Here is an 18503-nt window from a genome sequence, read left to right as displayed (position 1 = left end):
GGTAGAGATAAAGGAAGCTTCCAAAGGAATTTTTGTATGTTAAAGTAGACTTACAGGATCCTGGGGGATTGGGCTAAGATTGCCTCTTGCCTTTAGCAAAGTATTAACATCGAGGCAGCTGAGTTCCTAGAGGAAAGTCACTCTGCCTGTTTCAAGTATTTGTCAATGGGCTCTAAGTAGTAAAGAAATTTAATTTCTTTTGCCTTCGTTTCCCACGTCAAAAACAACTGACCAAATTGAAAATACTGAGGTTATAATGAACAAGTTCCACTTGTTATACAAAGAGAAATAAAACACCCCAACATCTAAATTCTTTAAAATTCCAAACTGGGGAAATATGTCTAAATCACTGACTGCTTAGAGCTTTTCCATCTTCCAACTTCTAGAAAGACAAATATTACGGAAGCCTCCAGCCCTACTCCACAAAGTCCCAAGGGCTTGAAGTACAAGGAAACCAACTGGAAAAGTCAAGAGAAAGTCTTTTTTTTTTTTTTTAAAAGACTTATTTATTTATTTATGAGAGAGAGAGAGAGAGAGACAGAGAGACAGAGAGGCAGAGACACAGGAGGAGGGAGAAGCAGGCTCCATGCTGGGAGCCTGACACGGGACTCAATCTCGGGACTCCAGGATCGTGCCCTGGGCCAAAGGCAGGTGCCAAACCGCTGAGCCACCCAGGGATCCCTGAGAAAGTCTTAAATACCATGAAATGTTTATAAAGAAAAGCATTATAACTTGCAGATGAAAGCAAGCTGTTGAATGTCCGGCTTTGAAAACCATAACATACTATTGCCACCAGGTCAGGTCCAAGGACCCAAGGGGGGATGTCTGGTGGGACCAGCCAAGAGGGTCTTTGCCTTCATGCAGGATGGAAATCAAATGTGAGCCTGCAGAAGGTGAAAGCAGAGTTTATTATTGATATCAATTAATCAATCAATCTATCTATATCATCTATGTAGAGGGTTAGAGAGAGGAGATACAGAGTGTCACGGAGTCTCCTCTTTGTTCAGAGCCTGGGTTTTTTATTCAGGATGGTGGTCTAAGCTATGTGTCCTCTGAGGCATCTCGTAACCAGTTAGAACAAAGGCAAGGGCCCAGGTCTTATTCCTTGGAGCCAGGGGACCTTGGTGTCCATATGTCTAGCACTGGTGGTCTGGAATATACATATGAAGCTTCATCTGGTCATTCTTACCTGGTCCTTCCTTAGATGTTATTTATTCTAGAGAATCATTAATTCCTTGTCCCTTACAAGGAGGACATATGCTATTTGCATTACAAGGCACGTGTAAAGTGGAGTGGAGATGCAGGTCCTAGCAAGAATAGAAGCTGAAAAAGAAGCAAAGGAAAAAAAAGAATTTTCTCTTATGGGATCCCTTCAGTTTCCCTATCTCAATACAACTCGTAGACACAAGTGTTTTTTAGAATTAATCTATGTTGGGACGCCTGGGTGGCTCAGCGGTTGAGCATCTGCCTTTGGCTCAGGGCGTGATCCTGGGGTCCTGGGATTGAGTCCCACATCGGGCTATCTGCATGGAGCCTGCTTCTCCTTCCTCTTCCTATGTCGCTGCCTCTCTGTGTGTCTCTCGTGAATAAGAATAAAAAAATTTTTTAAAAATAATTAATCTATGTTTACCTGTATCCTCTCCATGCTCTCTGACCAATATGTTGGACATTCTGTTCATTGATTTCTCTTGCGGGTAATTGCAAATTCATAGCAATCAGTTACTGTGAGCAGCAAATCAGAAATGGTCAGTTCTGAAATATTTAAAATCTGGGGCCCACTGCACCAAAAAAAAATCATAAAAGTCCTTTTTATGTCTACTAAATGCAGCTGGATGTATTTTAGACAGTCTACTAATTCTGAACTGTTGGATTTTGTAATTATTATTATTATAAATAATAAGGACTTCAGTTCCTGTGTGACCAAATACTCCAGTTAGGATTTTGCCCTGAGGTTTGTGTGATGGAATAGAAATTGTATGATCAAAGCCTGGTGTTTCATCTGAAAATACTTGAAATGCATTGGCTAAGAAAAATATCCGTCAATGCAATGGGTCATATTTTCTTTATCCTTTAAGTCACTGTTCTTTATAAGTTTCTCCAGTGAAGAAGCCCCTCTCCTTTAGAGGAAGAGGAAGAAATGAGTCTGAACTCTGATCTAATGGGTTCTGGGAAATTAAACCCAAATAAAGAATGGTGTTTCCTTAAAAGCTCTTGTTTTTATTTTACTCCATAATGCACCTGAGTAAAATTAATACTGTGTGAAAAACAAATCATCATTTTATTCCCGAAGACTCAACTACCCTTGTAGTCCTTTTACTCTCCACCTTAATAAGCAAAGCACAAACACATTCCCCAAACTGTGCAGAATCCTAGCACCATTCAGAAATGACAAAACAGGGGCACCTGGGTGGCTCAGTGGTTGAGCGTCTGCCTTTGGCTCAGGTCATGATCCCTGGGTCCTGGGATCGAGTCCCGTATCGGGCTCCCTGCATGGAGCCTGCTTCTCCCTCTATGTCTCTGCCTCTCTCTCTCTCTGTGTGTCTCTCATGAATAAATTTTAAAAAGAATTGACAAAACAGAGCATAAACATTTTACTTAAGACTAGAGATAAGAGGGGCATCTAACTGGCTCAGTCAAGAAGAGCATGTGACTCTTGATGTCTGGCTTGGAGTTTGAGCCCCGTAATGGGTATAGAAATTATTTTAAAAATAAATAAACTTAAAAAAATACGGGGGTAAGAGAATTTGTTTTCATGTGCTCTCTTTAAACATTTCTAAATAGTGGAGGATCAGTTCCCACTTTTCTCTAAAATTCAGTGAATATGTAGAAAAGATTAGCAGGTGAATTTGAAACAGAAGCAAAATCCTGTAGCCATTTGTATTTTTGCAATAGCAAATAAACTACCAGATGAGAGTTCTCTTGTAATGCCAGTTTGAATTACCAAATACCACCAACAATCCCATGAATTATCATATTAAGTTTGGAATTATTGCTAAATTGTTAGGTATGAGGGGGATCCCTGGGTGGCTCAGCGGTTTGGCGCCTGCCTTAGGCCCAGGGTGTGATCCTGGAGTCCCGGGATCGAATCCCACATCGGGCTTCCTGCATGGAGCCTGCTTCTCCCTCTGCCTGTGTCTCTCCCTCTCTCTCTCTCTTTCATGAATAAATAAATAAAATCTTTAAAAATAAATAAATAAAATAAATTGTTAGATATGAGAATAGTATTTTGATCACTTTTAAGAAGTCTTGCTTTGTTTGAGATCCATGTAGTATATAGTGCAGATTTGCGGGGGAAATAATTTGATGCCTGGAATGTGATCTTTAAACTTCTGATCCTCTCCCCTGCCTCCACCAAAATAGTGTTTGTGGATTTGGGGGTCAGGGGAGTAAAAATGGGAGGGTAAATGAAACAAAAGGAAAATGGTGTTATTGGAAATAGGTACAAAAAAACCCCAAAACAAAACAGAATTCCCCTCTAATTTTGTGTATATTTAAAATTCTTCGTAATAAAAACAAACTATCAAGTTATTATGCTGAACACTGTAATTCACTAAAATCTACTGAGAAAAAAATAAAATCAGATTAACATAAAATATTTAAGTGAAAATACTGACCATAAAATACAGCTTCCCCAGTATGTTTCCTGAAATAATTCTGTATCCAACTAAAGTATTTACTGAATCTTGGGTTTTGGCCTTGTTGTGTGTTTTTCTTTTAAACCAATTACTGCCATTAAGCGATACTCAAAATGTTGATTATTCATGAGGAGATCAGAATCCCATGTTATAAAATAACTATGATTGCGACTCCCCAGGCTCAAATCTGTACAGAGACTGAGGGCGTTTGTCATTAGAATGTAAAATCACACTTTGTGAGATTAACAAAGACACTGCAGATGTGGAGAGATGCCACAAGTTCCTTATTTGCATGCCGGGGTGCCCTGTCTTTCAGTATTTCTTTCTCCCAATCACTGGTTCCATGAGGTCAAGTCTATAGCCTCATGAGTGTGGACTTCACGGCTTGACTTAACTGCTTTATCACTGAGCTGGCTGTGTCTATTTGTAATCTCCAAATGTTCAAGCATGAAGTAGTTTCCTTCAGTAATCAAAGAGAATGTTATATATTTATGATTTAACATATACTATATGCAGAATCTGTTCAGATTATTTAAAACTTTTTAAAATATTATTATTATTTTAGAGAGGGGAGGGCAGGGAGGGGCAGAGGAAAACGAGGAGAGAGAATCTTAAGCAGACTCCACAACTAACATAGAGTCTCAGTTTCATGACCTTGAGATCATGACCCAAACCAAAATCAGTCAGATGTTTTTTTTTTTTTTTAAGATTTTATTTTGAGACAGAGAGAAAATACATGAGTGAGGAGGAGTGGCAGAGGGAGAGGGAGAAGCAGAATCCCTATTGAGCAGGGAGCCAGAGGCAGGACTCAATCCCAGGACCCTGGGATCACGACCTGAGCTGAAGGCAGATGCTTAACCTACTGAGCCACCCAGACATCCCTGCTCATATTATTTTAAAAAGAGTATTTTTCAAGCTAATAACAAAGTAAAGCTGACTGATGGGTAGCATCTTCATATGGGGATGTCCCCAGTCTCAGCAACTACTAATGGACCAGTTAGAGCTGCATCGGGTTGCAGGAAGGACTGCAGTAGCATCTGCCTTAGCAGCAAACAGAAGCAAACACTTGGCTAAATCACGCCAAAGGATCAGGACAGGAGCCCTTGGCTAGCTCAGTCCATGGAGCATATGACTCTTGATCTCAGGGTTGTGAATTTGAGCCCCACCTTGGGTGTGGAGATTACTTAAAAATAAAAATAAAATTTTAAAACAACAACAACAACAACAACACACACACACACACACACACACACGCAAGGTTTAGGACAAACTAGAGCTTGGTGGATCCAAGTAGGAAAATCCTTCCCATACAAGGCAGACAAATTCCTCCTGGTTTGATGAGGCTACAAGTTATGTGAAGGAACAAAGGGCAAGGGTCACAGGAGGACCGTCCTGTGTTCTGTCCTTAGGTTGGGATCTACCCGAAGCAGACCCAGGGACAAGGATTCTAGTATAAATAACTTACTAGGGAGGTGATCCCAGAGAGCCTGTGCACTTAGGAGAGTGGGGAGGGGAGACTGGGCTGGCCTGTCACTGAGCAGGGAAATGCTATGGCCAAATGGGGCTCCATTCACTGGGGACTCAGGAGGCAGATGGAACACAGGGGATGCAGGATGGGAACAGATTGCCAAGTTCCTGGGGTTTAATGATAATTGTGATTTGCTAAAGTTTCAAAAACTGGAATTGTTTGGTGCTCTGTTCATTGAATACTTTGACAAGATTCCAGTTGATTTTGAACAAAAACACAGTGAAATTTCAAAGTAATTCATTTACAAAAGTGAGTAAGGACTCTCGGTTTGATTTACAAAGTAGTTCTGCAAAGACTCAAACATTTCTAAAATCTGATGATTAGCACCAAGCTTTTGTTAAGATTTTATTTATTCCTTTGAGAGAGCCTGAAAGAGAGAAAGAAAGAGAGAGAGAGAGAGGATAAGCTGTGGGGTGGGGCAGAGGGAGGAGACTCCCCGAGGAGTAGGGAGTCAGACATGGGTCTCCATCCCAGGACCCTGAGATTATGACCTGAACTGAAGGCAGACGCTCAACCCACTGAGCCAGGCCCCCCATTAGCACCAAACTTTGGATGATAAATGAGCAAAAAATATTTTTTTAAGATTTTATTTATTTATTCATGAGAGACACAGAGAGGCAGAGACATAGGGGAGAAGCCGGCTCCCTGTGGGGAGCCCCATGCAAGACTCGATCCCAGGACCCCTGGATCGTGCCCTGAGTCAAAGGCAGATGCTCAACCACTGAGCTACTACCCAGGTGTCCTGAGAAATGAGCAAACTTAAAAGGAGAGTCATTTGAGGGTGCCTGGGTGGCTCAGTTGGTTGAATGTCTGACTCTTGGTTTCAACTCAGGTCATGATCTCAGAGTCTTGGGATGGAGCCCTGTGTCGGGCTCTAAGCTCGGTGCAGTCTATTTGAAATTCTCTCCCTCTTCCTCTGCCCCTTCTGCTTGTGCTCTCCCTCTCTCTCTCAAACAAACAAACGAATCTTTAAAAGGACAGTCATTTGATCCAAATGAAAAGCCACTTTCATAGAGTGATCTGTAAATTGCACGTTTTGTAGGTGCACACATGGAAGTGCCATTACAGGGTGCAGGCTTCTCAAAACACCTACTTATAAAGTAGACCTTGATGCTTTCTCAGCATATTTCTATCATTTTTGGAGGGTGATGTGGGAGGACCAGTGACATCCTCTGATATGATGTGGGCCAGGAATGAGCAGTCAAAAATTCTGGAGATGTTTTTGGTGTAAAAAAGGTGTTTTTATTAAAGCATGGAGAAGGTACCTGTGGGCAGAAAGAGTTGTACCAGGGTTGTGAGGAACGATTGATTATATGCTTTTTTCTTTTTCTTTTTTTTCTTAAGATTTTATTTATTTATTCATGAGAGAGACAGAGAGAGAGGCAGAGGGAGAAGCAGGCAGAGGGAGAAGTAGGCTCCCTGCAAGGAGCCCAATGTGGGACTCGATCCTGGACCCAGGATCCTGCCCTGAGCCAAAAGCAGATGCTCAACCGCTGAGCCACCGAGGCTCACCCTTGATTACATAATTCTAAACTAGGGGAGAGGTAGAGATGAAGGAGGTTTCCAAAAGGATTTTCCTATGTTAAAGAAGACTTACAGGATCCTGGAGGCCTGGCTATTGTCCAGCTAAGATTGCTTTTGCCTCTAGCAATGCATTAACATTAAGGCAGTTGTGAGTTCCTTGAGGATTGTCACACTCTGCCTGTCTCAAGTATTTGTCAAGGGGCTGCAAGTTGTAATTTATTTTTTTAATTTTTAAAATTTTATTTAAATTCAATTAATTAACATATAATATACTATTGGTTTCAGAGGTAGAGGTCAGTGGTTCATCAGTCTTCTATAACACCCTGTGCTCATTCCATAACATGCCCTCCTTACTGAATATCAGCCAGTTACCCGTCCCCCCACCTCCCCTCCAGCAACCCTCAGTTTGTTCCCTATGATTAAGAGTCTCTTGTGGTTAAAAAAGAAAAAAAGTCTCTTGTGGTTTGTCTCCCTCTGTCATTTTATTTTTTCCGCTCTTTCCCATGATCCTCTGTTTTGTTTCTTAAATTCCACATGAATGAGATCATATGATAATTGTTTCTTTGACTGACTTATTTCACTTAGCTTTATATCCTCTAGTTTCATCCATGTCATTGCAAAAGGCAAGATTTCATTTTTTGGATGGCTGAGTAGTGGTCCATTGTATATATACATATCACATCTTCTTTTTCCCTTCATCTGTTGATGGACATCTGGGCTCTTAAGGAAACATTTTTTTTTAAGATTTTATTTATTTATTCATAAGAGACACAGAGAGAGAGAGAGAGAGAGAGAGAGAGAGGCAGAGACACCGGCAGAGGGAGAAGCAGGCTCCATGCAGGGAGCCTGAGGTGGGACTCGATCCGGGTCTCCAGGATCACGCCCTGGGCCGAAGGTGGCGCTAAACCGCTGAGCGACCCTGGCTGCCCAAGGAAACTTAATTTTATCTACATTTCTCTTGCTTTTATTCTCCTCACCAATATATAATAATATATATGTAATACATGTCAATGTATTATATATGATAAAATATATCACTTCAGAAATATATTTAACATAGTTTTTTTTTAATTTAACATAGTTGTGAAGGCTAGCATGTTCATCATTTACTCTGTCTGCTGAAGTAGATCACAGAGTTTGGGTAAGATACACCGGATTTAATAGTTGATGTATTCAAGTTTTATGACAGGATATATATTTTTTAAGATTTTATTTATTTATTCATGAGAGACACAGAGAAAGGCAGAGACATAGGCAGAGGGAGAAGCCGGCTCCATGCAGGGAGCCCCATTCGGATTCGATCCCTGGTCTCCAGGATCACGCCCTGGGACTGAAGGCAGCCGCTCAACTGCTGAGCCACCCCAGTGTCACGGGATATTTTATTTTAAGCAGAAATTAGTTGCAACCATGTTGCCTTTTTTTTCCCATTCCTGGTAGATGCCTGCTTATACCACTGAAAAATGATTTGACTGCTGGTTACAGAGGTTTAAAATCACAGCAGCTTAATTAAGATGGGGTGTATTTTTCACTCTTATAAAGTAACTTCCAGACCTGGCAGCTCAGAGATTGTCAGTGTCCCAGGGTCCTCCTATTTGTGATCTGCCCATCTTAGTTTTTATTCTCATTGATGAGAGAGCAGAAGACAAGCTGAGGACAAAGTACAAGCTGACACCCCACAACCTGCCCATCCCCCTACTCCCAGGTGGGCTATGTGTGACATTTCTCAGGCACTGCTGGCTGCTCCAAAGCTAAGGGAAGGAAAAACAAATAAATGACTAACTTGTAGAGATTACAACCCTGCAAGACATGAGTCTTCTTCAGTTGTCTTAATGGTTTACAAGGAAAAAGCATTCTTGGGTAGCTCAGTTGGTTAAGCATCTGCATTCAGCTCAGGTCATGATCTCAGGGTCCTGAGCTCAGGGTCCTTGGGCTCTCTGCTCAGCAAGCAGTCTGCTCCATCTCCCTCCCTGCAGTCCCTCTCTCTCTCAAATAAATTAATAAAATCTTTTTAAAAAAGGAAAAAATGTTCTTATCAATAACCCAACTTCCAGAAGGGAACATAGACAAAATTAAATGTCCTGTGGACCTGCAGCCCATTGACAAATACTTGAGGCAGGCAGAGTATTAATGTTCCTTCAGGGAGCTCCCAACTATTTTAATGTGTTTTTTTGTTTTTTAAAGATTTTATTTATTTATTCATGAGAGACATATAAAGAGAGGCAGAGACATAGGTGGAGAGAAGCAGGCTCCCTGAGGGGAGCCCGATGAGGGACTTGATCCTGGATCTCAGAATCATGACCTGAGCCAAAGGCAGATGCTCAACCACTGAGCCACCCCGGGCCCCAACTGTCTTAATGTTAACACCTTACTAGAGGGAAAAACAACCTTAACTTGACAATGGCAAGGCTTTCAGTATCTTGTAGGTCCTCTTTAGCCTATGGAAGTTTTTTTTGAAAGCCTCCCCTTTCCTTACCCCCACCTCTCAAGTGTATACTCAGCCACCCCTCACAACCCTGGTGCAGCAGCTCTTTCTGCCCATGAGTCTTATCCCTGTGCTTTAATAAAACCACCTTTTGGGACACCTGAGTGGCTCAGTGGTTAAACCTCCACCTTTAGCTCAGGGCGTGATCCCAGGGTTCCTGGATAGAGTCCCACATCGGGCTCCCTGCATGGAGCCTGCTTCTCCTTCTGCTTGTGTCTCTGCCTTTCTCTGTGTGTCTCTCATGAATATATAAATCTTTTTAAAAAATAAATAAATAAAACTACCTTTTTGCATCAAAGACATCTTGAGAATTCTTTCTTGGCCACCGGCTCCGGACCTCATCTACATTCCAAAACTCCATCATCATGGTGGTCAGATGGCCACCACCACTTCTTACAGGCAGGAGGTAGAAGAAGGGGCAGGGGGAAAGAAAGGGTCCCTCTCAGCCAAGCGAGCCCCCGGAAAGAGCCCCCCCCACAAAGGCCCTCAAGGCTTCTACCCACATCATTGGCCAACACAGGCAGGAAGGCTGGGATGTGCAGGTTCTTTTAAAAGCTAAGCACATGGGAGGTGCCTGGGTGGCTCAGTCAGTTGAGTGTCTTCCTTTGGCTCAGGTCAAGATCCCGGAGTCCTGGAATTGAGTCCTTCATTGGGCTCCCTGCTCAGCAGGGAGTCTGCTTTTCCCTCTCCCTCTGCCTGTCACTCCCCCTGCTTGTGCTCTCTCTCTCTCTCTCTGTATGAAATAAATAAATAAATAAAATCTTAAGCATATGGTGACTCCAGTCCAAGAGAGGTGATGTGACTGGGGAGGAAAGGTGGAAGAGGTATTGGGTAGGCAGTCCGTGGTTCCCGATTCACTGCTCTCCCCAGAGAGCCCAGGATATTCAGATAACGCGCTCTCTTGAATTCCGACTGCTGTCACACCCAGGGCAGAGAGTGTCTGGATCAAGGGTTTAGAACAATTCATGTTCCCAGTTTTTCATATTTTTCTCTCAGGAAACTTAAGGGTCTGCAGACTTGGCTTCAAGGGTTTCACAGACAATAAATTATTTTCTACTGAAAGTGAAAATTTAATGTTCTTGTGGAACACTTCTGTCATTTTTATGTTTCATACCTGAGATTCTCGATTCAAGGGGCTCTTAGTGTTTCTGTGATTTTTTCATAGCACCCATAGGCTAAAAGAAATACCGAGGGACTCCTTTTACAAAGCAGTTAGGCCCAAATAATTTATGTTCTAACAACTTAGTGGTGACTAGAAAACCATACGTAAACTGAAAGGAACAATATTTTTATACTTAGATGGCCACCATCACTTAACAATGGGACATGAATACCTCTTGGGCACTGTACTACTTCCCAAATTTTGGAACCTGATTTTGACACCACCATTTTCATGATTTTTCTGAAATGCTTGCTTTTTAGCAAGCAAACATCTAAAAAGCCACCCTTATAAAGGTAGTGATGTCATCTAAAGGAACGTTTTACAATCTGCTGTTGAAATAGTGAAGTATCTCAAGCTACCAGTCCATGGAGTGGGTATAGGACAAAGGCCTGGTATCTTATTATGTTCTTAAAATTTTACATATGCCATGGCATCCTTATGAGCTTGCAGTGGCACACCAGGGCTTCTTGCAGAGCTGGAAACCGTGACTTTTACACACAGGATGCTACCTGAGATCCACTGGTATGGCCCATAGCAGCGTGCTAGCTTGGATGGAGGACACATGGAATGGAGAACCACGGAGGAGGGGTTGACATGATGAAGCTGTGAATGCATCCACATGGATAGCAAACTTTTTTCTTTCCAAAAAGATTTCTGAAACTTCTAACAACAGCCCTGAGGCTGCATAGTCACCGCATTTGCCAACTGTCACTCTGAAGGTCTGACTACAGGACAGAGGACAATGCCATACAGTGACATGCTTCAGCAGATAGAAGCAGGGGACTTACATACACACCATTATTCATTATTTCACTTGGAAGGAATGAAGGACTCTCTCCCTGTAAGTAGCAGCTGCTTCTGACAAATGTTTAATATGCAGGCTTGACCAAGGGCAGAATTTCATTCTGGGATCTCTTTTTTTTTTTTTTTTTTAAATTTATTTTTTTTAAGTTTTTTAATTTATTTCTGATAGTCACAGAGAGAGAGAGGCAGAGACATAAGCAGAGGGAGAAGCAGGCTCCATGCACCGGGAACCCGACGTGGGATTCGATCCCGGTCTCCAGGATCGCGCCCTGGGCCAAAGGCAGGCGCCAAACCACTGCGCCACCCAGGGATCCCTGGGATCTCTTTTTGTAAAGTGGAACATCGCTCTTCTCTTTACTTCAAATATCACATGAAGTTTTCTTTATTGGTAAATGAGTTCAAGGTGTGGTTTATCATGCTTGTAGCTCTTCCTCTCTTCAAACAATGGGGAGGTTATGGGCTCAAGAGATAAGTATGCAGTAACTGTGAGGAACAACCTAAACTTTCCCCTCACAAAGCCCTTTATAAAGTGATGATGGTCCAAGTAACTGCCTTCCAGAAGTCAGGGTTGACCTGGCCAAGTTTGCTTTGAGTGACAGTTCACTGGAAACTGGCCTACTGGGCATTGAACTCAGAATTATCTTATTTTATTTTATTATTATTTTTAAAGATTTTATTTGAAAGAAAGGGACTGAGAATGAGCAGGAGGAGGGGCAGAGGGAGAAGCAAACTCCCTGCTGAGCAGGGAGCCCTATGTGGGGTTCAATCCCAGGAACCCAGGATCATGACCTGAGCCGAAGGTAGCCGCTTCACCTACTGAACCACCCAAACGTCCCATATTTTATTATTATTTTTAAAGATTTTATTTTTAAGCAATCTCTATACCCAACCTGGGGCTTGAACTCACAACCCTGATATCAAGAGTCGCATACTCTACCCACTGAGCCAGCTAGTGCCCCTGAACTTGGAACAATTTTCATTAAAAAAAAAATTCTTTTTTTATTCTCACAGCAGTTGTACTGTACTGTACTCTTCCCCCTCTCTGAAAATTTGCCCAAGGCAGTCCCTGAGGCAGGGCTGGTGAGGAGAGAGAAGCTGAGAGAGAGAGAGACAGCAGGTGACTAGTGGCACTGAGAATGCCCAGGGGGGAACGGTTTTCTTCCCAGAGCCCTGTGAGAGTGGCTGGCTCTGTGTTACCAGGGAGCATGGAAGGTACAGATCCTCCTCTAATGAGGCTGCCCTCCCCCAGAAGCCAAACTTGGGAGTCAGGGGGAGAGGAAGACCATCACTGGGAACTTCAGATAAGAACTGCAGTAAAGATTGTGTTAAAGAGAGTCTGTTCTCAGTCACATGTGTGCTGTCTACACTTAACTGTGGACTTTAGATTTACAGGATCAGAAACCAGATTTTTAGTTTGTAGGAGCAATAAGTCAGGGAAGCCAGCTTCTATTAGAGAGGTTTTACTGCGCTCCAGGCAATGAGATGGGTGGTTTTTTGTTTTGTTTTGTTTTGTTTTGTTTTTAGTAGATTACATGGAATCTGTGATTTTCTCAAAGCATTTTCTAAACAAACCAGTGGATAACAAAATGGCTGCTTGGCGAGCTGGGAATTAAAACAAAGATAATTCTTTTTTTTTTTTTTTTTTTTAAGATTATTTCCATTAACGTTGGGTCCCACTTCCCTGTGTGTATTTCTTGTCTCTGGACAACTGACTTCAGTAACTAGACCCTATGATCCCTCACTGCTACATGCTGACATAAGAGACACTCTCCTTAACCAACTTCAGTCAGGTTCCTCTGGACCCTCTTCCTAATCAGGCCTCAACCTGGGAACTTCTGAGTCCATCTTTACACCTATCAATTTTTAAAAAATTTAAAAGACTTATTTATTTGAGAGAGAGAGAGAGAGAGCCAGGGGAGCAGCAGGAGGAGAGGGAGAAGCAAACTTCTGGCTGAGCAGGGAGCCAGATGCGGGACTCAATCCCAGCACCTCAGGATCATGACCTGAGCCAAAGGCAAGATGCTTGACCACTGAGCCACCCAGGTACCCCCTACTCCATATTTCTTAATTAAAATAACTTTTTATTTTTATTTATTTTTAGTAATCTCTACATTCAATGTGAGGCTCGAACTCACAACTCCAAGAGTAAGAGTCACATGCTCCTCCAACTAAGCCAGCCAGACACCCCTGCACTGACCAATTATTTTTTAAAGACTTTATTTATTTAATCATGAGAGACACACAGAGAGAGGCAGAGAAATAAACAAAGTGAGAAGCAGGCTCCTTGTGGGTAGCTTGATGTGGGCCTCAATCCCAGGACCCTGGGATCATGACCTGAGCCATTATCCCAGATGCACAACCACTGAGCCACCCAGGTGCCCCTTGGTTAAGTTGCTTTAACCAGAAGTATCCTGTCACCCAAAATTACCTCTTGGTAATTTCCTATCCATTGGCTCCTCTGACCTCCTTGTTGGCTATAAATCTCCACTGGCTATGTTGTATTTGGAGTCGAGCCCAGTTTTATACTGAGGTCTCTTTCCCCCTATTGCAATATTTCCTGAATAAAATCTGTTTTTAACACTGTTGTTGGGCTCTGGTTTTCTTTAACACATGATACTGACACATTCTTATTCTGAGTCTTTCTTTTCACTAGGATCCTTGCATCTGGCTACCCTGTGTCCACCTTTTCCTTCTCTAGTGGTAATATTACAAGGGGTAAATCCGCGCATGGGGTGCAGGCAGCTGGCCAGCAAAGGCATGTCTTCTACAGAGTGAGTTTTAACACAGCAAGTTGGACAAAACCAGACCCTTAATTAGGGAACACAGTGTACATTCTTACACAGGTCCCCACTGGCCAGAACACAATTGTGACTGGGCCCTAACGTAGTGCCGAGGGAGAGAGAGAGATTGGGTGTAGAGGTTGGGAACACATAGAGGCTTTGTCTGAGCGGCTGGCAGCTCAGTTGGTATCATAATCCTCTGTTCACCATTGAAAGCTGGGCACTGTGTAGTTAAAAATCTATAAGATCAAGGTCAAAGTCTTGGAAGAGACAGATTTTCTCTGAAAGTGAAGATTGAAGGGCAAGTGAGAAACCATTTAGGTTTGTTTCTCTGAGGTTTGATCAACGATTCATTAGTAAATACCATCTTACAATAATTAAATGGTCTTACAGCTATTTATAAAACTTACCCTCTGCCCCTCCGTATTTCTACTGGAAAAACAGTATTATTGTCATGAATCTGAAAACCTCTAGCTTGCCTTTTATCCTATTAGTCAAAAAACAACGTTTACAACACATATTTTGATACATAATTGGTTGGGAAGCAACAATTGTCTCACTGTGTATATGACTTTATGTACATTTCAGTTTTTAGGTGAAATATGGGGATGTCATTATTTTCTATAGATAATTTACTCATTTTATACTAATTTTCAGTAATCCCCCTAACAAAATATTTGCCATACTCTGTAATCCATTGTATGCTTATGCTTGACTATGTGCTAGTATAAAATAGTATTATGTCTGACTGTTAATGAGTCTAGGTTTATTTTTAGAGTGATGAAAACATTACAGAATTAAGTAGTGGTGATGCCCCCATAACCCCAGGGTCCTGGGATCTGGCCCTGAGTCAAGCTTCTTGCTCAGCAGGGAATCTGCTTCTCCTCCTCCCTCCTCCCTCTCTCTCTCTCTCTCTCTCTCTCAAATAAATCTTAAAAAAAGAAAAGTGACAGGTTAGGGGCACCTGGCTGGCTTAGTTGGTAAAGCATGCAACTCTTAATCTTGGGGTTGGGGGTTTGAGCCTCATGTTGGGTGTAGACATTGCTTACAAATAAAATCTTTAAAAAAATCTATTAAAGAAAAATGGCAGGGTAACTACACATGCTTATTTTATCTAGTCTCCCTTCCAAAAAATTGTTAAATTATAGCAGTAAAATGTGTATTTTAGAAAAGTAAAGAATTAAAAAATTTATTTAAGAGGTGTAGTTGAGAATTTTTTAAAGGCTTTAGCCCTTCAAGAGAAGGAGACACCCCCCAAAAAAAATGAGAGATTATAGCCCAATTTTTGGACATAGAAAGTGGGAAGAGAATGATAAGTGACTTGGCAGAATGGAAACAATTCCAGTTTAAGTGCTTTCAGAGGCCATGCCCCAAAAAGCAGGCCAAATGTATATGCTACCAGCCATGGTAGAAAGCAGGGCAAAGGCTTGGTGAAGCCTACATTCAGAATGGATTTCAAGTTTCACTGCATCAACTTGGTCTGGTCACTGGAAATTTATTATGGAGAAATTTCAAGACTCAGAATCTGTGGAGAGCAGAGGAGAGATGGGCATGGCTTGGAAAGGGGACACATCCATACAGTCATGCGGTCTCTTGCTTCCCTTGACCACAGAATCAGTAGCAAGATATTCAAACTCCCCTACCTTCTCTATTCCTTCTAAGCTTAAAAGCAGACTACTCTTCTCTGAAGGAGCTGAAAGACCCTAGGGGAAAATCTTCCAGCTACTTGGATTTTGTGGGGTTTTTTTGTATTAAGATTTTATTTATTTATTCATTAAAGACATAGAGAGAGAGTGAGAGAGAGAGAGAGGCAGAGACATAGGGAGAAGCAGGCTCCATGCAGGGAGTTCAATGCAGGATTTGATCTTGGGACTTCAGGATCACACCCTGGGCCAAAGGCAGCCACTAAACTGTTGAGCCACCCAGGCATCCCACTACTTGGATTTTGAAGTCTGCTCACATAAAGTCCTATGTGGCTGCCCATTCCACCACTCATCAAGCCCAATGCTTGTACTTGGAGCATCCAGTCACCTCTTGAATGCCTAACAGACACAAAGGGACAGTGAAAGATGACCAGACAAAGGAAAAAGCTTTCAACAAGAAAGGGAGAGATGAAAACAAAAGAAGGTTGAAGGAAACTGGGGTAAACTTACTAATTCAATTCAAGGAACAAAGCTAACAAAGAAGCAAACAAACAACAAGAAGTAAGCAAAGAACCCTAACATAGTATAATTAGTATTTTCTTAGAGTTTAGAGAAAAGACCATGTGCTTTGAAAAAGGGAAAGTCAGCAAACAATAATGAGGTGTTAGAATTTAAAAATCTAATTCCAAAAGAAAATATAAAGTTCAATAGGATGCATATAATTAATAAAATAAGAAAACTTCATCAAAGGTAGAACCAAAAGTTAAAGAACTGGAAGCTTCCTAGAGAGAAAAATGAGGAACAATTGGAGGATCAATTTAGTTTTCTGTCATTACTTTTCAATAGCCAACTAATAAAAGTTTTCAGGCAGAAGCAAGAAAATGAAAGGGAATAAATTAATAAAAATAACAGAAGGGGCACCTGGGTGGCTCAGCAGTTGAACATCTGCCTTTGGCTCAAGATGTAATCCCAGAGTCCTGGGATCGAGTCCTACATCAGGCTGCCTGCATTGGAGCCTGCTTCTCCCTCTGCCTATGTCTCTGCCTCTTCTGTGTGTCTCTCATAAATAAATAAATAAATAAATAAATAAATAAATAAATAAATAAATCTTAAAAAAAAAACAAAGCCAAAAAACAACAGAAAAATTACAAAATACAGTGTTGTAAATTTCTAAGGGACAATGATCTACCAAGTAGGGATGAAAAAGACTCATATCAAAGGAATGGGGGACTTTTAGCACATTTGGAGTTGAAATAAGATCATGAACATTTCCAGAGATTTTTAAAAAATTACAAAAGAATGGGAATCTGAAAGGTCTAGAGCTTTTCAACAACAGCAGTGGAAGAAACAAAAAAACAGAAAAATAATATACCCAGAGTTCTGTGGAACTCTAATTTTCAACTCAGAATTCTATACCCAAACAGGCAACCAAGTGGTAAGAATAGAAATAAGCAGTTTTCAGCATTCAACCACCCAAAAATACGTAACCACTCATATACATATATATGACATGGAATCCAGGGCACAGGTGATCCACTACAGCAAAGCAAAGAAAGGAAGGCCCTGTCCTGCACTGGCTTTGAGAGCATCCAGTTTAAAAACAGAACAAGAGAATAGGGAATTTCAGAAGACAATAGATGGAAATGATCATTTGATGTATTGGAATGCTTGAGAAAATTATTGATGGATATTTGAGAGATCTGCTGGAATGTTTGGGGAAAAATGAGTAACAAATAAAAAACTAAGCAAATTAAAATAAATAAATGAAAGCAAAAACAGGACAACTATTAACTCCAGGAAAAATAAAGTTGTAAAGAGAGAAATAATCACAGTTGATCACAAGTTTCTGCAGGAAATAGTATTTGCATATTTATAAGACTATAGATACTGACCTAGCTACATTCAGTGGGTGAAGGAGAGAGCAAAGAATAGAGGGCAAAAAACCCACACCCTCTTCAAAAAGCCAAAAGCCTACAATAAATAAATACATAAATGGCTGTTAGTGGAATTATTTAGCAATGTGGAAATAAATATAGAAAAAAATAGCTTAAAAGAGTTAAAAGTTAAGTGCGGTTGCCTTTGGAGTGGGATTATGGAGTGGGATGAGATAGCAAAAAGGGCTATTGTTTTTCAACATAAGCCTTTTAAAAATTGGGGTATAGTTGACACACAACATAAGTTTTTTAATACCATTATAAATAATCTCATGCATGTATTATTTTGATAAATACAAAAACTATTTAAAATAGTACATATAGGGATTATGGTGTATTGGTTTGCTGGGGCAGCTGTAACATAGTACCACCAACTGGGTGGCTTAAGTAACAGAAATGTATTTTCTTACAGTTCTCAAGGCTAGAAATCTGAGATCAAGGTGTTGGCAGGGTTGGTTTCTTCTGAGGCCTCTGAGAGAAGGTCTATTCCAAATCCTTCTCTGTAACTTGTAGACGACTGTCTTTTCCTCATGTCTTCTCATTGTCTCTCCTCCATGCATGTCTCTGTGTCCACATGTGCAGACACTGGGTGAAGGGTGTGTGGGTTGGTAGGGTGAGCTGGCATGTTGGTTTGGTTGGACCTGGCACATCGTTTGATGTGTGGAGTTGGTGAGGGGTGAGCTTTGGTGAGGGGTTTAACATGGAGTGTTGATTATGTTCCAACATAGAGGACCAAAATATGTGACTGTGTGTAGAGATATAATGTGGATGTGGGGTATGTGTGTATCTCTCTGTGTGTATATATGGTATGGCTGTAGCTTAGTTTAGCTTTTGTTTAGATTTTCCTTTGCCCTTTGTTTTAGTCTTTGTTTTTGTCTTTGTTTGGCCTTTGTTTTGTCTTTGTTTCACTCTTTGTTTAAACTTTCTTTGGCTTTTGTTTGGTCTTTCTTTAGCCTTTTGTTTAAAGTTTGTGTGGCCTTTTTGTAGTCTTTGTGTAGCTTTTGTTTTTAA

Source organism: Canis aureus, chromosome 22 (genome assembly GCF_053574225.1).
Source record: "Canis aureus isolate CA01 chromosome 22, VMU_Caureus_v.1.0, whole genome shotgun sequence".
In the NCBI taxonomy this organism is placed as follows: domain Eukaryota; kingdom Metazoa; phylum Chordata; class Mammalia; order Carnivora; family Canidae; genus Canis; species Canis aureus.
The sequence above is the reverse complement of the archived record's forward strand: the minus strand, read 5'-3'. Positions refer to the sequence as shown.